The sequence below is a fragment of the Panthera pardus genome, unplaced genomic scaffold (assembly GCF_024362965.1).
Source record: "Panthera pardus isolate Hobbes unplaced genomic scaffold, ASM2436296v1 HiC_scaffold_1, whole genome shotgun sequence".
Taxonomy (NCBI): Eukaryota; Metazoa; Chordata; class Mammalia; order Carnivora; family Felidae; genus Panthera; species Panthera pardus.
In genome coordinates, this window is record NW_026526654.1 from 79449677 (window position 1) to 79459809 (window position 10133).

Sequence of the window (10133 nt, forward strand, 5' to 3'; positions counted from 1 at the left end):
GATAACAGCGCAAACATGTTAACTATTTCCAACTGCACACCGTTTTCATTGTCACTCCAACTCCACGGCTTCCTAAAGGAAAGCCAGAACCCAGTTGTCGCCCAGGAGGAGTCTCTCCAGCCAGTACTTGCGCTCTCGCTCCACCAGGTCCTCAGGTTCCCCCAGCACCAGCTCCGAGAGCGCGGTTAGCGCGCTTTATGTCCGGCGGATTGGCAAGTAACAGTGCAAAAATGTCACTCTAGCAGTCCGTTTCCTCGCCCGGAGCAAAGGGCTGGGCGGCGCGGGCGAGGCGCGCGGGGACCCGGCGAAGGCGCCCGAGGCCCGCACGCCGCCCGGGGTTCAGCCCGGACCCGCGCTCCCCACCCCTCGCCCGGAAGGGGGAAAACCCGCCAGCGGGAGGATTCAACAGGAGCACCGCGCCGCCCGCCTGCCGCCCGGGAAACAGCCGCCGGCCGGCCGGGACGCGGGGGGAGGGGCGGAGGCGGAGGCGGCGGGGCGCTGGCGACCCGGCTGCGGGGCGCGGACCCCCGCCCGCGCGCAAGGTCACCGCCCGCCGCCACCGCCGCCGCGGGCGCCCCGGCTGGGGCCAGGGCGGCAAGTTTAATTTCCAGAGGCTGCGACTGAGCCCGCGGCGTGGAGGGAGCGCGCCGGCGGCGGGGCCCTCCCCACCCCCACCGCGCAGCCCGACCCACGCCCCCGGCCCGCGCCCCACTCCTCCCGGCCCCGGCCGCCGCCAGGGAGCCGGCGGCTGCAGCCCCCGATGCCGGGAGGCGACTCTCGGCTGGCAGGCGGGCGGCGCTTAAGCCCCGCCACAGACACTGCCGCGGTGGCGGGCGCTGAAAAATGGAGCACGGAGACCAGAGAAGAGAGACATTTTCTTTCCGTTAACTGAATTGTTTCCTACCTCCGGGTGCCGGACTCGCTACTCCTCTCACTCCGCTGCTCTCCGGGATCCGCCGCCGCCGCCGCATCCAATCGCCTCCTCCCCCCCCCCCTCCCCTTCCGCAGCCAGCCCGGCCGTTCCTCCTCCTCTCCGCTTCAAAATGGCGCCAAGCGCTCTTCGGCGGCTGCTCCAATCGAACCGCCGCGGACAGCACCCGGGGGCAGGCAGCGCGGGGCGTGGGTGCGCAGCGCCCCCTGCCGACCAGACGGCCCCGGGCGCGCGCCCGCCAGCCCTCTGGGCTCTCCCCGCCCCGTCCCCGCGCGCGCGCGCGCGCGCCCGGCTCCGACTCCGCCCCGCCCCGTCGCGCGCGCACGCAGCCACGGGGGCATGCCGGCGCTGTGGCCGCGGTGGCCGCCAGACGCGCAGCTGTCAATGATTTCTCTGCCTCTGCGGCGGTCCTGGACTTTTTGGGAAAACCACATAAATTGTTATAGATCTCTAACTTTGGGGATAAAAGTTGGGTATTTTTTTAAAACACTGAAATTGAGTACTGACGTTGTGCGGTGTAAATGAAACGGCTATTAACTACTTTGCTCTTTATTTGGTAACTCTTACCTAGTATTCTCAAAATACCGGAGAATAGTTTTTTTTTTCTACGCTGTGTGTATTATGTCTCTACTTAATCCGTACCTTTCCCATTCTGAGGAATTATTTAAGCGGCAGGTGGGTAGAGTGTCAGTGGTTCAACCTGTAACAAAACATTTCACTCATATGTCAGGTTATCACAGTTGTCCTGATTGGAGGGAGAAATAATCTGAATACCGTGAAGGAGCCTTCCATTTAGGTCTCTAACCCCCTTCACCTGCGGGAGGTGCCGGCTCCTCCCTCCTGCAGCTTTGGAGAAGTGTATTAAGAGTTGATCCGGATGGGCTAAATGGGTGCGAGGCACTAAGGAGGACACTTGTTGGGATGCGCACTGGGTGTTCTGTGTAAGTGATGAAGCACTAAATTCTTTTCCTGAAATCATTATTACACTATATGTTAACTAACTTGGATTCATATTTAAAACAGACTACGTATATTGGCTCCAAAAAAGAAAAAAAAAAAAAAAAAAAGAGTTGACCTGGCAATTACCCTTAGGACAGAGAGGAAAAAATATTTAAGGCCTCAAAGAAGCATAGTTTCTGACAAAAGAAACCGTGATTTATACAACAGGAGGTGGATTTCCAGAAATTTGTAATAGAAACCTTCATTTAAAGCAACACTCTTTAGGAAAACTGGAATCTGAATGAAATTGGTATTAAAGCAAAAATAAACTTATGTGTCAGGGCTTTAAAAAATAACCAAGTGTGGGGACAAGGGTGTGTGTAGTAAATAAATCTCTGTACCTTCCTCTGAACTTTACTGTGAACTTAAAACTCATCTAATAAAAATGAAGTCCAAAAAACAACAAAATTCTAATTCATCAGGAGAAATATAATAGGATGTGGCATAATTTAAGACAGTTAAGAACATAAACCATTTAAAAGTCAGCTGTCACTGCTGCCGACCTTGGGAAAGAGGAATTATATGGGAATCATGTTTTTTAAAATGTTGATTTTATACAGACTTGGTTAGAATTATCTTTGATTACAAAGAACCACAAATCCAGTTACCAGCTGTACTAGTTTTCTCCTGCTGCTGTAACGAATTATCACCAAGTTAGTGGCTTAAAACAACACAAATGTATTGCCTTACAGTTCTGTGCTTCTGAGGACCCGCAGGGGTTTAACTGAGCTAAAATCAAGATGTGGCTCAGCTGCATTCCTTTCTGGAGGGTCTAGGGAAGAATCCATTTTCCCACCTTTCTAGCTACCAGAAGATGATCACATCCCTTAGCTCATGTCCCACTCCTTCCACCTTCCCAGGCAGCATGGCAGCATCTCTCTGACCCTGTTTCCCTTGCCACATCTCTTTCTCTGACTCCTTTCTGCCTCCTTTGTTCACCTTTAAGGACACTGTGATTATACTGGCCCACCTGAGTAGCCCAGGATAAGCCCCCCCCCCCATCTAATTTAAAATCAGATGATTAGCAACCTTAATTCGATGTGCAACCTCAATTCCTCTTTGCCATGTAGCCTAACCTAGTCACAGGTTCTGAGGACCACAACATGGATATCTTTGGGGCTATTATTCTGCTTACCACATTACTCATATTTGGGTTATCTAGACCTTTTCTTTTGGTAGGATTTAAAGCTGAGGTTAAGGGGATTAGGAAGTTGGAAGACATCAGGAATGCCCTAAAAACACCTACATTGCCCCCTAGGACTCCTCTGCTACACTTTACTATACTACTAGACTAGCCTTACTACAGTAGAGCATGGTTTCTGAAATCTTTGTTATTGCACACCTGAAGCCAGAAATCATACAGTCTTGACTACCCACCCTACCCTACCTGGGGGACGCGAACCTTGCAGGAAGTATGTCAGCAGATGTATGCTGGAGAATTGTCTCTTGAGGGTCTAGAATTTCAAATGAATGGCATTTGAAAGAAAATAATTTCCAGGTTAAAAAGAAAATAGAATGCTATATAAATGTACTCCTCTAGAAATATAGTACTTATTGTTGGCAATTATATTTATTGAAATATATGAATAGCAAAATTAATGTAAGAGTTCCTAAAATGCACTGGAAGTATGCTGAACTATAAGAAACTGTATGGGCACGTCAAAAGAAAAAAAAAACAACGAGAGAATTTCTGAAAGGTAACATCTGATCAGAATAAATGTATCAGTGCGCCTGGGTAACTCGGTCGGTTAAGTGTCCAACTTCAGCTCAGGTCATCATCTCAAGCAAGGTTCATGAGTTCGAGCCCCCCATTGGGCTCTCTGCTGTCAGCACAGATAGATCTTCTGTCCCTCTCTCTCTGCCCCTCCCCTGCTCTCTCTCCCTCTCAAAAATAATATTTTTTTTAAAAAAGAGTAAGTGTGTTATTTTACTTTCACAGTCATCATTTCATTCCAGAAGCATCTAAATATAGTCAGTAAATTAGAAGGCTGGGCCCTACCTAGATATGGGGTGCTATTTATTCTGTGTAATTCAAAGTACATCCCAAAGGCCAGTCAATCGGAAAAATATGATCCCTGCCAGCCTACAAACGTGCAGAAATTCCAACTAATTAATTCTTTGGGTTAAGGTATTGGATCTTCAGAAAACATGTTGAAAAGTGTTTGTGTTACCTACAAAAGGTAACCCACTAGCCCATAGGTATTAATTAGCAGAGACTAAGCCCCGTAGAAATTAGCTTTGTGATGTTTAGGCATTAGGCAGTCAGGTGATGGATGAAGCAATCTTCTCCAAAACCCTGAAGTCAGACCCTTATTCACAATGCAGCCACCATGGAAAGATAGCATAGAGGTTCTTGTCCTCCACCCTCAGCCAAAACTCAACTTCTGGTGCCTAGAATTCCCCCCTCCATGATTAATTCCTTGTATTAAGCATTGTGCCTATTCTGTGACCTTCTTTATTTTTATTTTAAAAAATATTTAAGTAAACTCTACCCCTAACATGGGGCGCAAACTCACGACCCCAAGATCAAGAGCCAGCCAGGCACCACTTAAACATTGTTTTGTTTTTGCCTGTTCCTTTTATTTATTTTTATTTACTTATTTTTTTAAAAGTAACCTCTATGCCCAACATGGGGCTTGAACTCAAGCCCCTGAAATCAAGAGTCACATGCTCTATCTACTGAGCGAGCCAGGTACCCCTTCTGTGACTCTCCTATTTTAAGGTAAATATTCCTGGAAGAATGCCACATTCATCTACAATCTGAGGGCAGTGGTTCTCGACAGGAGTGGAGTGGAAGAATCCCAAAATCACCTGGGAAATTTCTGCAAACCGCATGTGTCTCTGAGCCCAACCTTCTACTGGCCTTACATTAACAGAAAATTATTTCTCTTTCTATGGAAAGAGACAAATAAGAGAGACAGAGCTGAGAAAGGCACTAGGATTTCCAAACAGGGGGAAGAGCTAGAAGGGGAAGTATGGCACAAAGGAAAATTAGGGAAAGGTGACTTCTGCCTACTTCATAGTACATCTTAATACCAGAGCTAGCAAACATAAGCCAAAGCAGTTTTCTAACTTTCTTCTTCAAGAACAGAAAATGCTTTCTTTTGAACATTGTCTTAAAGGTCTCATCTTGTTAAGTACATTTTGTTCCTTAAGGAATTCTAGGACATCTTCTTACCTACCTAATAACCAATGGTACTCCTGATCGATGCAAACATTATACTAAAATTCTTTTTTTCTTCCTAAAAAATGTTCTTGGATCTTTAGAGAAATGTGTGTGTGTGTGTTATCAAATATTGTTTGAATAAATATACACACTTGCTAGAGTCTTCTTGGTTGCCTTGGAGTTGAATAGCATAGGTCACCATTGTGAGTGAGGTCTGAGCTGCTGACTGAGTATTCCTGAATATATGAGGCAGAGCAGCCAAAGCAAAGACCATTCACTCTTATCTGTAGTCAGCACTCAGTAGTGTGTGTAATCCATGGGCTTGCACTTGATTAATGGGAGGAAATTGCATTTATTTACACTGTAAATCCATGCTATCCAACTGAAATATGAGGTGAACCATGTATGCAATTTAACATCTTCCAATTTTAAAAAGTAAAAAGAAACTAGTGAAATTAATTTTAATAATATTTTATGTAACATAATATATCCAGAATATTGTCATTTCCACATGCCATCAATATAAAAAATATATTAATGAGATATTTTACATTCTTTCATTCATATTGTGAATTTTACATTTAAAGCACATCTCAATTCCCACTAGAGATATTTTAAGTGCTCTGTAAGCACATGTGGCAGATGGCTTCCTGCTGTGAACAGCACAGCCAATAGACCCTGGAATCAAAAATGCTACTTTTGAACAACTTGTAATAAATAGCAAACACTGTTTTATTACGTATTCTTTGCAACTGTTGAAGTTGTTAAGAATTATGCTCATACCAGTTTAAGTGCATGCATTTAAATATATATACATGGCATACACACATATATACTTACATAGTATTATACATATACAGTATGTACGTGGTTATTTTATGTTCATGTTCTTAATATAGAATAATGAGTTACTCTAAATTTCATATTTTATGTCAAGTATATTGTTGGTTCAGCTATGTAAGAAAGCAAATGAGAATTAATTTAAGGAATATTGTGATTAGTCACTAGAACTAGCCATAATCTCAGCAAGCAACTAAACTTAGTACCAGAAGCATACCTATAGTAATACACGAGCTTCTTCAAGCATATTTTTTTAATTTTTTTTAACGTTTATTTTTATTTTTGAGACAGAGACAGACAGAACATGAACGGGGGAGGGTCAGAGAGAGGGAGATACAGAATCCGAAACCGTCTCCAGGCTCTGAGCTGTCAGCACAGAGCCCGACGCGGGGCTTTAACTCACGGACCGTGAGATCATGACCTGAGCTGAAGTCGGCCGCCCAACCAACTGAGCCACCCAGGCGCCCCAAGCATATTTTTTTAGAATAAATTTTGTTACATGTTGTTAGATATAGTGAGCAACAGAGCAATCTGGCCAGATGACGGAATGGAATAAAAATGAGGACTCTCCCCCAAGCCTCGTATTTATATTTTGCTTTTAATTGTCTTGCATCCAGGGCAGCTCCCACTAGTGTGGATGAGGTAAGTCTGAAGCTGTATAGGGGCCTACTCCTACCTCAACCAGACTCCACTACTTAGCCACTTTTATTATTTCTCTTCACTTCTTCCCCACTTCCCACACCCACGCTGCTTTGCCCCATGACTTTTTTGTCCTGTAAGTTTACCCTTCATCTCCATAGTGGTACTGCCTATGCTATTTAAAACTGTAGAAAATTTTCACCTCACTTTGTTTTTTTAATAAGGGTAAAAATAAAACAATCCCTATTCTTTTCTAGGGTCTGGATCATCTCTCCAAATAAGGTGTGGATATTATATTAATCCTACATTTAACAAGTGTGTTTTTTATAAGCTCGTGTTACTTCTACCCATTGTAAAGGAGAGACTTCTTTTTTATAGGCTCAAACTAAGTGTAATTTGTTATATAAAATGCACCTAATAGACCTTTAACGACTTTATGGTGCCTTTTTAAAATTTATGACCAGTTTGTTTAGAGATATATGGCTTTAGAGTTGGTTAGGGAAGGACATCAAAAAGATGCCATGAAAACATTTTGAGAATTTTAGGGTTCATAAGGCATAGAAATGATCACCTCTTTCAACTCACTTTCCATAAAGAAGCTGAGACCCAAAAAGCTAAGTGACTTGTACAGCAATACATAAATAGGGGGAAATTTTTAGTGACTTGCATCATCTTCCAATTAATTTAGAGAGTAATTTCAATGTAATTCATTCCATCTCAAAAACACGTTTGAATATCTTTTTAAAATGTAAGTCACAAACAAATGCTATGAATGTATGGAAATAATGATTTACTTGCAAGAAGATAAGAAAAATGGAATCTGAAGTGTAGTGCATGGTTGCTTCAATGTGTTCTTTTGAATTTGTTATATATGTATATATTACAAATTCTATAATATATAACATCAATATTATATATATAATAAACCTTTTTATTGTGGTAAGAAACATAAAATTCACCTCTTACCTATTTTTAAGTGCACAGTTCAGTAGTGTTAAATATTATTTCCATTGTTCTGAAACAGATCTCCAGAACTTTTTCATTTTTCAAAACTAAGACTCTGTACCCATAATATAACAAGTCCCCTCTTCTTTGCCCCTGTCCCTCATAACCATCATTCTATTTTCCGTTTCTATGAATTTGAAATATTGTAGGTACTTCATACAAGGGGAATCATATAATATTCATGCTTTCATGACTAGCTTATTTTACTGAGCATAATGATAAACCTTACTTTTTAACAGTTCCAGAGTTAGATAACTAAGAGGGTTTTTTTTAATTTTTTTTAACATTTGTTTATTTTTGAGAGACAGAGAGAGACAGAGAACGAGCAGGGGAGGAATGAGAGAGAGAGGGAGACACAGAATCCAAAGCAGGCTCCAGGCTCTGAGCTGTCAGTGCAGAGTCCGACGCGGGGCTCGAACCCACAAACGGTGAGATCATGACCTGAGCTGAAGTAAGTTGCTCAACCGACTGAGACACCCAGGCGCCCCTAACTAAGAGATTTTTATACAATCATACCTCCCATTACCATCTAAAGAGAGATTTGTATTTAGGAAAATATTTATCATCAATTCAATTTCAGGAAATAATAAAGAGATACAGAACCAAGAGCAATTTCACTTCAAGAGTAATGAGAATGACGTTGGAGTTTAGACTGCCCCTCTGAATATTTGGGCAATATCATATATTTCATACATATACATTTTAAATCTCTAATCGATGTTTTTATTTTGTACAACCATCAAAATCAGCATTCCAGTGGAAGATAGCCAAAAACACCAAACCAGTTTTTCAGTGTCCCGTCTCTGTTCTAGGCAAACAGGTCTGTGTTGCGTTTGGGGTAATAGCCTGCTCTCCAGCTACCCAAGTTCGTATCACTTTTCATTGCAGGTAAATTAACTTGATTCCTAATACTCAGTCTTCAAAGATATGTAGGAAGCATCCTTTGTTTTAACACAGGAATTCTATTTCTTCTCCTGGCTGTAGTAAAAATAAATACAGTTAATATTTGAAAATTAACTTTATTTAGTGGCCAGCAGATGGAGCTGTTGAAAAATGTTGATGTTACTTCTAAAAAAAATTTTTTTTAGTTTGCTGAGATAAAACCAGCTAAAGCATATTCTATTTTTTGACATGTTAATAAATAATGAGTTTATTGTAGAGAAATCTGTAAATGCAGTTAAGATTAAAAAGGAAAAAAAAAATCGGGGCGCCTGGGTGGCGCAGTCGGTTAAGCGTCCGACTTCAGCCAGGTCACGATCTCGCGGTCCGTGAGTTCGAGCCCCGCGTCGGGCTCTGGGCTGATGGCTCGGAGCCTGGAGCCTGTTTCGGATTCTGTGTCTCCCTCTCTCTCTGCCCCTCCCCCGTTCATGCTCTGTCTCTCTCTGTCCCAAAAATAAATAAAAAACGTTGAAAAAAAAATTAAAAAAAAAAAAAAAAAAGGAAAAAAATCAATTACAATCATGTCACTATAAAAAATTACTTTTTTTTTAATAGTGTTTGTTTATTTTTGATAGAGACAGAGCATGATCAGGGAGGGCAGAGAGAGAAGGAGACACAGCATCCGAAGCAGGCACAAGGCTCTGAGCTGTCTGCACAGAGTTTGACGTGGGGCTTGAACTCATAAACTATGAGATCATGACCTGAGCTTAAGTCAGACGCTTAACTGACTAAGCCACCCAGGAGCCCCCATAGAAAATTACTTTTAATGCTTTGTTGTATGTCAGTCCAGAATATATTTTATTCATATATTTACATTTACATTTTATAAAAATGTCGTGTTTATATGTTTTGTAATATAAGTGTAATAATATACATTAAATATACATTTATAATGTTTTATAATCTGCTTTATCTTCTTAAAAATGTAAGATGTATTTGCTTGTATAGAAATATCCAGGGATAATATTTAAAACATTTGCAACTTTACAGGCTAAGCAAGGACAAATGAGAATGGATATTGGCTGTAGCTTGAGCAGGATGCTGAATGCTCCCTAGTGTGCCAGGAATTCATTCACCCTTTAGACAATGGATATGGGGAAGGTCTGGGGAGTGCTGGAAAGGGGCTGGAATACCCAAGGAGGAAGGAGAGTACTCAGGAAGTCAGAGAAGCAACTATGTAACAAACTTATAGAAGACTTTCATTATTTTAACAAGGAATTCTGTCATATCAATGCATAACAGATGAACTATCAGCTCTAAACCTTCTGAAAATATATATAAGGATACACAAACTCAGTGTTCTCCTAGGAAGAGAACTGGGTAGCTTAAGAACAATGGTAGAAGAGAAATTTTTTACCTTTGGCACCATGAGTATGTATTTAACTTTAAAAACAATCAAGCCACTACATGGGGCGCCTGGGTGGCTCAGTTGGTTAAACATCAACTTTGGCTCAGTTCATGATCTCGTGGCTTGTGAGTTCAAGCCCCACGTCAGGCTCTGTGCTGACAGCTCAGAGCCTAGAGCCTGCTTTGGATTCTGTGTCTCATTTGCTCTCTGCCCCTCCCTCACTTGTGTTCTGTTTCTCTGTCTCTCAAAAGTAAATAAATGTAAAA

The 10133-nt window shown here is 42.3% G+C and overlaps 1 protein-coding gene across 5 annotated transcripts in view; it reads right to left on the bottom strand.

Moving 5' to 3' along the window:
• Positions 1-1009, bottom strand: part of PDS5B (PDS5 cohesin associated factor B) — a 191767-nt gene extending 190758 nt beyond the window's left edge. For all 5 annotated transcript variants that reach the window (XM_019447810.2, XM_019447809.2, XM_019447813.2 and 2 more), the window contains exon 1: positions 905-1009. The gene's annotated coding sequence lies outside the window, so the exon portion shown is untranslated. The remainder of the gene's footprint in view (positions 1-904) is intronic.
• Between the last annotated feature and the right edge of the window lie 9124 nt (positions 1010-10133).